Genomic DNA, 10577 nt, shown 5'->3' on the forward strand with positions numbered 1-10577 from the left:
TGTACTTTTTTTGGGGAAAAAGGGTTGAAGTGAAAGGAGGACGATGAGACTGAGGAGGTATGCAGTCAGTCAGACACTTACAGCATGGGAACAGGCCCTTCAGCCCAACTTACCCAGTTTTATCATTTAAAGTAGTCTATATAGACTGGAGGAAACAAATAGGTCATGAAATAAGAACAGTAGCAATATGGGTATAAAGTTAAAAAGGATAGAAAACTATAGTTTATAGTAATGGTTAATAGGTAGTTTTCAGGGTGGAAGATTTCTGGAGTTCCCCAGGGTTGATATGGAGTCCCTAGATCATAGCATGCAGGGAATAAAATTCAAATCTAGAGTCACAAAATTTAGGAGGAGACTTGTTTTGAAGGAGCAGTATAGAACTGGAGGGGACATTGTACTGAAGTGTATGCCTTCATGTCATTGAAGTCTGTCTGCCTACTGTAAGTTGGCAAAGAACACAGACAGTACACAATAAAAATACTGTTCTGAAGGGTAAGCCCTTTGTTTATGTGTACACAAGTCAGTAAAATGTTCAGGATAGGTGGATAGCAGTTAAAGCTTACTTAACAAACCTAAAAAAACTGTGCAAGAGATTACAGTGCAAAACAGGAGATAGGATGAACTGATATAGGGTACTGGTTATACCTCATCTGGAGTTACAGTTCTGGGCAACACTATACAAAACAACATATATTGGCACATAAATAAAAGAGGTTTGAGAGAAAGCTTCTAGAGATTAAACATTTTAGTGGAGGACTGAAAAGTTAGAAATGTTTTCCTTGGTGAGAAAATTGGATAACTTTCAAAATAATGATTGCAGAACAGATTCTGTTCAGACCCAAACTGATAAATAACCAGAGGGCAATGATTAAAGCATTCTACAAAAAGACCCCACCCCCAACTGCCAGTATACTATGGTTTGATGCACACTATCTGGACATTTAATGAAGGCAGGTTCAATTGAGGCATTAAAAAGGTCAGAGATATACAGCATGGAAACAGACCCTTTGGTCCAACCTGTCCACATCAACCAGATATGCCAACCAAATCTAGTCCCACCTGCCAGCACCTGGCCCATATCCCTCAAAACCCTTCCTATTCATATATCCATCCAAATGCCTCTCATTAAGTGATTTTTGTTTTCTTCAAATATTCGAGGAGAGTGTGCAGGAGTATTCATTATCTTCAAGTCCAAATAACTAGTAGACAGTGGCCTTCTGCACTATAACAGAGACAGGTTAAGTCTCAACACCCAAAGACATCACTGTCTATAGTATTCCAGGGAAGGAATCAATACATCATATACTTGTCTTGAAAACCTTGCTCACCTGGATCCCAAACCACTTTGTAGCAACTAAAAAAAAACTTTCAAAAATTTATCAGCGACCCTGCATATTCCAATACTTCATGTACAAAGACTCAAAAACAAAGTTTTATTCCAAAAAAGATAGAGAACTCAACATTGTACTTGACCTGCCAAGTTCCTGTTCACATGTGCAATTGTGGTTTCCTCTGCAGATGCCACATTTTACATTAAATGATGATGATGATGATATATGGAAACAGACAAACCAATCCAAATTACCAAATACACCATATTGTACAATATAACGTATTATAAAAGCTTTTTGATTTCAATCTGTGTTCCAAATCACCCTGAACATACATGAACTGAATGATTCAGCAAAGGAGACAGGATACTTTCGGTTAATGGAGATTTGAGGATGGAGAATGAAATAGAGGAAGGACCAAGGAGGAAACTGAATTAGTATCAAGTCACACAGATAGATCAGAGATGAGGGGTGGGGGAAGAGCATTGGAATAGAGTTTTAAAAAGTTAACAGAAATTTACCACGTGCGGAAAGGAGAATCCACTGTTTCAGCTATACTCTTTATGGGCTTGAAAATCACAATTGGTATATTCCTTATACAGTTAAGCAGAAACCTTAAGTTACTAATTGATGCTCAAAGATTGCTAACATTAACATGCATAAACTGATCATTTCAATTCCCAAAATTTGCAAGATTATTTTCTAGCAATAAAGACAAATGCCTGTTCATCCTGCAAGCTTGTGTGCAAGGCACCAAGCAACTGCCAACATTTCCAGGCAGCACAATAAAAGCAGAACTAGTGGGAGATTTAAGAGCTCAAAATAAAGACCACTTCATAAGTGAACGAACTAGGTCACCCCTACAGAACAAAATATCCATGGCCAGTTCGAGGCCTTAGTATGGAGTTCAACTCGTGAACCAATTCTTCCTTTTCTTTCAGCTTGTTAGATCATCATGTCCACACTCCCCTCCCTCCACCCAGTGGGACTGTTCATCCTTTTAAGTCTGGCAGAATACACCACTGTTCTGTTCTGTCATTCTCACATTCTGATCGCTAAAATCAGAACTATCAACACCATTTCTTCACCAGCACTCCAAGCCACTACCCCCACCCAAAACTAAAGCACGAATGCTGCCCTCACCACACTTCGGCTCAGATGAAAAATCATTACTTTTATAAAAGGTTAGCTTGCGCACTCTCTCCCTCTCTTCCCCAAGGAGGCTACCTGACCTGCTGTCATCTCTAGCATTTTTTGCTTTCAATACAGATTCCAGGATCTGCAGTAGTTTGCTCCTACATTCAGCTAGCCATTTTCAGGCTTATTGCCAAGAATAAGCCAACACCGTTTTTCCCCCAAGTATTTGCAAAACTGATAAGCAAAAAAAAAGGTGGTTTTCTGGAGTGCAGTCAAACTTAAAGACATTACATCATCTGTTAGGAGTCTCAGTGACAGGATAAAAAGTTACATAAAGTAAACAGTTCACAATAGCATAGGTAACTGGCAAGTTAGGTGATGAGGGGTTAGAAAGGTGGTGTGAAAGATACTTTAAGTGGATTTTGCTGCAAAAACCAAACTTTCATGAAGTACAGACAATAAATGAGATGTTTAAAAGTCCCTTCTACTCAAAGTGCTGGAAGAATCCATTTAAAATAATTGAACAATGGTTAGTTAACATGCAGTCTGCCTTGCAATCAAGTTTGTGCAGAACTTGCTTCAGGCAAGCATTTTTTTTTTAAAATAGTTTTATGACAAATGCTTTGATCCATGCAAAGGAGGAAGTTAACAAAAGTATGTGATTCACAACATTTGATGCAATTTGTGAAGGGGAGAGACAGTTGATGGATTTTTTTTATGATTTGCAACTTTGACAGAGGGGAGGGAGAGAGCGAGAGAGAGAGAGCAAGCAATAGACACTTGGATTTTTGCCTTAAGTTTAATATAAAATGGAATAGATTTAATCAGATATCGTCTTATACTTTGGCTGACTTTGTATTGCTGATTCAATGACAGGTACATTCAAGTGAAGTGAAAAAGGAGGGCTGTGACCCAAACAGGTCTTGTTCTTGTGGGCCAGATTGATTTTAATCCAATGTCTTTGATATTATGCAGGTGTTGGCCTTTTGTCCCTATGCTGATCAATTAGTAAACTGACCAAAATCATTACTGTATTAGGTACAGTGCAGGGAGCACAACAGCATTGTCAACTGAAGTTTAGTTGAAAAAAATAACTGCTTGAATAAGTTAAGTTGAATTCATTTAATTTTCAAGTGAAATCACCAGATAATATTTCTGGACTATTAATGTAAATTAAAGTGAGTGGTCTCCTGTTCTGCGTTTCCACCTGACTGTAAACCTGGAGGGTTAGAGATTAACCAAGAAAGGGTTTAGTTATTAAGGAAAGGAAAATGCAAGGTCTTCGCACTTGAAGACCTACTCCTGAAACTGTCTAGCCAAAGTCGCCCAAGGTTTTAAACGGTAGAGACCATACCATTTTATTTCACTTTATTTAAATGGCGTGCTCAAAACAGGAAAAAGAAAAAAAGGACTCTTACAAAAGGTAAGGACCTGTTGTTCTTTAAATTTGTTAAAGTATTGACCAAAACCCATTGCATGTAAAATTTACATTTCTTACCAAGCTTTTGTTTGGGGTGTGGGGGTGGGAGATGGAAAATGTCATGTCAAAAAGGAAAAGGAAACTGTTTGTAGATGGGTTAGCATCAGCATATGGACACAGGTGAAATTTACCTGACTGGTTTGTGACGTTGACTAGTTATGGATGCCAATAGCTATCAGCCTGACACTATCTGATTGGCTCCTGTAGGATTGAACAGCTTGTGGTTGCGAATGATAGAAGCAGAAGCTTTTGGACAGCTGAAAAAGGCAGATGGTGTAAAATAACACTTCATGCCTGTAAATACGAGCTCAAGTATCTGCTCCCTCCAGCTGCAATAAGCCATTCCCCATTTACAATTTGTGAACTATTGTTCAGTATCTCCCATCCCGATGGGAAAGAACAGAAGGAAATGGAAAGAAAAAAGTGCATAGACTGACACCACTGAACTATTTTCCTGGTTTACTCCTCCCCTCTTTCCTCCATTCATACACAAGAAAATGATGCTATGGAGTTGTGTTTTGGGAGGAGGGGTTAGAATTTGAGTTAAATGTCAGCAGATCATAGTTGACCCAGTGGTTAGTTTTTGTAATAAAAGAATAATTTGTCTGTATAAAAAACAGTCCTTGGTTTCTGTGAAGATGGGTCTGTCAATAAAATGGGGATGCTGTGTACTGTGATATAATCTTTATTGCATTAATAGTCTAGGAATATCAAGACTTTATTCCAGTGCACTACCCTAGTGAGGTATAACAGACCAAGTCATAACAGTTATGCTATAAATTGTCCTTTATCTTTCATATGAAAGGAGAGTTATTATACAGAGCTTACACCTATGATATTGCTGTAGTTTAAAGACATCTAGTAAGGAATCAATAGGCCAGGTAATTAGCCAAAAAATTCTAACGTTATGGCAACAGCAATTTTTTCCACCAAATGGAAAGTCGACATGCAGGTAACACCCTCAGAATTTACATTGACAACATTTTTAAATTGGTAAAACAAGGAAGTATAACTGCAATAAAACAAAGTTAGCTATCAAAATATGCCAGCAAAGCAGGCTCAACATTCATTCAAATTTTAAAACAAACTGCAAATCTACACAGCCATTTGAAACAGCATGATGAAAAATCAGTTATACAAAACAAGCAGCTTGACTTTATTAGGTACATTTCTCATTCCAGGAAAAGGACTAGGACAGGCCTAAAACCATACAACAGCAAGTGGCGTTTCTCTCAAACTGCACAATGGAAGGAAGGACTAGCAATTCACCATAATTTAGATGCAAGTAGAGTCAGAGTCAGTCAGGCGAGACAAATTAGAATGAAGTGCATGCTGCTCTGAATACTACACATTGTAGATTTTTTGCAAGCAGCCCCACCTATATTCAATCCACTATGTGGTAACACCACAAGTTGGAACTTCCAGTGTAGGAAAGATATATCCATCTGCAAGAAGAGGCAGCAAGTGGCCTTCACTTGAATACAAAATTTTAAAAATCTGCTTCCTGTATATTCAGGATGAAAAAGACAAATATTCTTTCAATTGCTGAAGTGTGCAATCCAGTCAAGCCCAGTATTCCTGCAATGTGAATTATTTTCAAGAGATGCCTTTTAAATTTACTACAAGAGTTTAGAGGCAAGTTCCAGCTATGTTATTCTTACTGGATTTGCAGTAAGGGATATCTTCTGACTACTCCCTCATTACATTGAGTGGTATACACATCTGACTGAAGGGCATTAAAATACATAAAAAAAAGGGTTATCTTGTTCTGACTCCATTTTATTATGGCGCTATTTTAAATCCGAAAGAACAATTTAGTTCTATTCCACATCAATACAGCTAGCCAAAATCCCTAGTCAGGGGTTTACATCCTACTGCCCTGGAGGCAAAATTAACCTGAAACAGTAGTAATATGACTAGTTCCTAACCTTGTTGAATGCAAGTTATCACGAGGCATGTAAAGGACAGGGGTGCATTCTACTATAACAAAATCGGTCAAGCCTGACAACATGGATGTAGAATGACCAGTTGGGTGCACATAGACATGTGGAAAGTAAGGCAGTTATTCTAGTCAATCAGCATTTATTTAGTTATGTTAGGGACAAAACAATTCCACACAAAGAAGAAGACCAATTGTTGCCCTAATTAAAAATTTTAAGTTTGACCTTGTGATTTCTAAGCTATGAACAATGACAGAATCCTTACAATTCAGATCCCAAATGCAGAATTGTATATCAGTTGAGAAATAAGACAGTTCAGTCTGGAAAAGAGAGAGGTGAACATTCAGGACATACACTGCTACTATCAAACATTAAATAAGTGAGATAACAGGGAGAAGGTGTAGCAGGCAGTCAATATCTGCTCTATTATGTCCTTAAAGCATCAAACCCATGCCAATCACCTGCGTTGAGGTAGAATGGGTACAACTAACTTTGATCAATTATACTGCGTAACAGCTTATTTGGCTTCAAGATTGTCATTTGAGAGAGTTGTCTTTATATCGTTAAAAGAGACATAACATACCTACAATGGACTGCAGTTTTTCTCCTTAGCCCCATGAGAAGATTAATTTAATTACTGCAACTGCCATTGTATTTGACTTCCTAAAGCCTTTTTCAAAAACATTGAGTCAAAGTGACCAAACTCAATGTATAGCAATGTATAGCAAATGTGATCACAGCAGATAGCCCAATAGTCTTAGTGCCTCTCAGGAATTGTGCACAAACTGAAAAATAAAGACAATATTCATCAAATCTGTCACGGTGTGCTCCTCTGCATCAAAAAAGTGACACAGCAATCTCCCTCTTAAAAAAAAGAGAAAGAAACCATTATGGACATTCTATTCAACATCCTCTTGAAATTTAGGAACTGAAGACTCTTTACCACATGGCTATAATAGGCTTTTATTAACAAACATTGAAAACTAACATCAGAAGTATTCAAACATATTTGTTTGACACTGTTTAACACATGCTAATTGTGCACAGAAGTGGAAAGTCCCACTGTTCCAAAATTCTCTGCTTATTCATTCTAAGAGTGGAGGGGGAAAATGAGAAGTTATAAACGAATTTGCATTACTTTTCTTTGTAAAAGCAAAGTCTAATGTGTAAGCTGAGCCCAAAAAGCTAGATGAATTCATCTTCTGGAAGTCCAAGATGTTTGAGTGTTTCTTTTTGAAAAAGTAAACAAATCAAAGAAATATCACCTTGATTGGGTGATGCCTTGGTCCACAAATCTGAGACATGCTCATTACTTCATTGCTGCAATGTAGGATTTGACCAGAGTACACAGTTCTCATTCTCCACCTTACCCCAGGATCATTTGAAGCATCTCTCTCTACTGGAAACATGTGGTTCAAATTATGTCTGCATACAATACTTCACTATAATAGGCATTCATTGAATTCTTCATGGCTGAAAATGTGTTACTGGAAAAGCGCAGGTCAGGCAGCATCCAGGGAACAGGAGAATCGACGTTTCAGACATAAGCCCTTCTTCAGGAAATCTGCAGACCTCACTTTCTCCTCATCGGATTCTTCATGACCACAATAGCTAGTTTGTGTTATTGAAGATAACATTCGCAATACAACATTAGGTAAAAAAAAAGTGTCCTACAACAGGCAAATATCAAAGTTTTTTTCCCCCCACTACTGGCAGGCGGTCTTTTCCAGCAAAATAAAATGCAGGAAGGAACAAGGAACCTCCCTGTGATCAGAGCAGCTGCCAGCAGGCTATGAAAGGAGTGTAAGTGAGCAAATTTCCAGTGCAGGAGTTTTTGCTTTTTGGGGGGGGGGGGGGGGGGGGGGGTAGGCAGTAATAAAGAGAAGAGCAAGCAGCTGGTCAAGGAAATATTCAATTGAAAGGGCTAGGAAAACTCAAGGCACTGAAGATGCTTTTTTGCATACGATTTGTAGAATTAAGCTTATCATGTATGTTTAAGAGATACAGAAAGCCAGTTCTCAATCCCCCAGCCCAAGACTGAGCTGCTGACAGGAAGGAAAGTTGCCTTACAAATGTACCCAGACATGATGATTCCAGAGGAAACACTGGACTACAATACTTTTGCAGCTGCCTCTGCAATTGCATTTGGGATTATGTTCAATATGGATCAGTTGGACCAAAGGACTGATTCTGTGCTATATGACTAATGAAAAAATATTAAACAACTTAAAAAAGGATGCCTTTTGAAGGTATTGTTTCCCCAATTGGTCATCGAATCAATTGGAATGTACACTGTGCATTTCCTACCTTAAATGGCAATTAAAGTTCAACTTATCACATAGGAACTTAGTTTTCATGTTTCACATCAACATGGACCACTGTCTGAAGCAGAATATCTAATGCCTTTCAGGTCCTTTTGTTAAAAAAAACACAAGCTGAATGGACTGCATCCCAAGAGGGGCAAGGCTGCCGATTCCATTTTGAGGACACCAATCTCAGACACCCCTTATCAAAGAAGGATAGATTTAACACAAGTATTTAAAATTGTCTTAGGTTGGAAAGACAATGTGCTTCATTCATCTCCGTTCATATTTCTGAAGTTACTTGACTTGGCAAATGTCCACTTCACTAACAATCTACAGCCAACCTTTACATTTTATCTTATTTGCACACTTGGAAATTAAATGCCAGTCTTGGTAACACAAACAAAAAATAAAAGTTGAGGTTTAAAGCGGAGGTCTAGGCACATCACTGTATACTTCCCTCTAGTTTAAAACACAGTTGCTTACTACTATTCAGTCTCTTAACCGAATCCATACCTGAACTGCACACTTTACTAAATACCTCCTGAAGGCATAAACACATTCCTCAACTATCCTTGCATCATACTTCCATTAATCCTCCATTTCACCAGATAAATTTCCCTTCAACAAATGAACAGTGACAGTTGTATTAACTTGCGATTCTTCCAAGTGAAAAGACAAAATTGTTAGAGAAAATAATTTCAGGATTTTCATTCCTGATGTTAGACTGACTGACCACTAGTTTATCCCCCTCACTCCCCTTTTATTTGGGGCAGAGTTTTGAAGTGTTTGACTCCCGGTTCTCGAGATACAGGCGGGTGCCAAGCAGGACTGAAAGACTGAAGACTCCACCCTCACTTCCCTCAGCCACCTAGGATACATTCCATCTGCATTGGGTAACTTTTAAGTGCTGCCAGCTACTCAAGTACATCCTTTTATCCTATCAAAGTTCACAATTCCATTCCTTTTCACTGTGACACTGGAAACAATAAAGACAGGCAGACAGATGCAGAGGATCCATTTAGCCATGCCCTGTCTCCATAAGATTTCCTTTTAGAGCCAATAGCCCCACCCATTCTGAAGTAGTTTTTTTTGTTTTGTTTTCGCAGGTTTGTAAAACACGTACTGCTTAGTAAGCTTTTCTCTCCCCTCACCAATTATCTATTTACTCTAGCACAAGATCTCTTTTTCAGTTTCCAAACCGCCATTTAATCTCGCGGAGTGTCCTAATACTTTCCAACGGGCAAAGTGCAATTTAAAGAGACGAACGAACACGCCAATTAATGCTTTTGCTCTTGTTAAAAGCCGGTTAATAATCATAACTTTGCAAATAAGCAGTGCGTCTAAATTAAGTGTGTAATAAAATTAAAAACTAGTACTCAAAAGCTATTCAGTTTGTTTAATACGACTATAATCCTAAAAATTCAATATTAACTTTGACTCATGCTTTTAATGAGATTACTTCACTGCTAACCCCCCCCCCCCCCATGAATTGGGACTGCCAACTATAATCATGCCGCCAAGTTTCCTGCTGCTCCCTTTCTGGGGAGACAGGTTTGCACAAGAGTCATCTCGACCTCCGGATCTTGAGTTTTACCTTATATGGAAACTGGACTAAAAACAGACAGTGCTGCACGCAACAATCCAACTACCCAGCGCTGGGGAAACAAAAAAAAATAAACCCCTCAACTTCAGCGAGAAGGATGCCTCAGATATAGGAGAACCGGACTGTCACAGAAACTTGTGCTGGGAGCGCTCAGAACAAACTAAATAGCCCGTGCTCCAACTCATTCGTGCAAACACCTGCAGTCTACACCTGAAACGGATAGAGCTGCACCAATACATTTAACCGCAAACAGCTCTGGCTTGTCCCTTCTCAAGTTTACCTGCTCGCAATAGCTGTATCTTACAACGCTCTGAATCCTGCTCGCCCCGTTACAATCTGGCCGTGCCTTTAACACTCAATTTAAGGCGGAACTGTGGCCAAAGACAACGCCTCGTCGCCTTTGCACACAGCACTAAAGATGACGTTATCACTATCTGAAGTTCTCATGCCAAAACATTTCTTTTTCAAAGTTTTTCTTTAAAAGCCCTAATTTTAAACATTGCTGGGATTCTGTTTCTGCTTAATTATCCAGAGTGTCATCTCTGTGAGCAAATACTTGTCAAGCTATTGTTGTTTGTTTTGATCGGCTCCTGATCAAGTGAGATCTTTTCCACACACAGCAAACTATTTCAGTTTGTTTTTTGTACGTTTACAATTCGTCCCAAATCGAGCTTGTTGAAAACTCCATGGATATACCTCACTTCCCCAACACTTTCTCCTCCTGAGTACCACCAGCCCACTACCCCTTTATGCCCCCTCTCCCCATTGTCACGAGCTGAG

At 38.8% G+C, this 10577-nt stretch overlaps 1 protein-coding gene across 1 annotated transcript in view; it reads right to left on the reverse strand.

Moving 5' to 3' along the window:
- The window catches only part of LOC122562943 (cysteine and glycine-rich protein 1-like), a 29898-nt gene extending 19679 nt beyond the window's left edge, over positions 1 to 10219 (reverse strand). Inside the window, exon 1 of the mRNA XM_087973626.1 lies at positions 10078 to 10219. The gene's annotated coding sequence lies outside the window, so the exon portion shown is untranslated. The remainder of the gene's footprint in view (positions 1 to 10077) is intronic.
- Positions 10220 to 10577: the final 358 nt, after the last annotated feature.

The sequence above is a fragment of the Chiloscyllium plagiosum genome, unplaced genomic scaffold (genome assembly GCF_037043375.1).
Source record: "Chiloscyllium plagiosum isolate Xiang-an unplaced genomic scaffold, Cpla_swu_hap1 HiC_scaffold_26, whole genome shotgun sequence".
Classification (NCBI taxonomy): Eukaryota; Metazoa; Chordata; class Chondrichthyes; order Orectolobiformes; family Hemiscylliidae; genus Chiloscyllium; species Chiloscyllium plagiosum.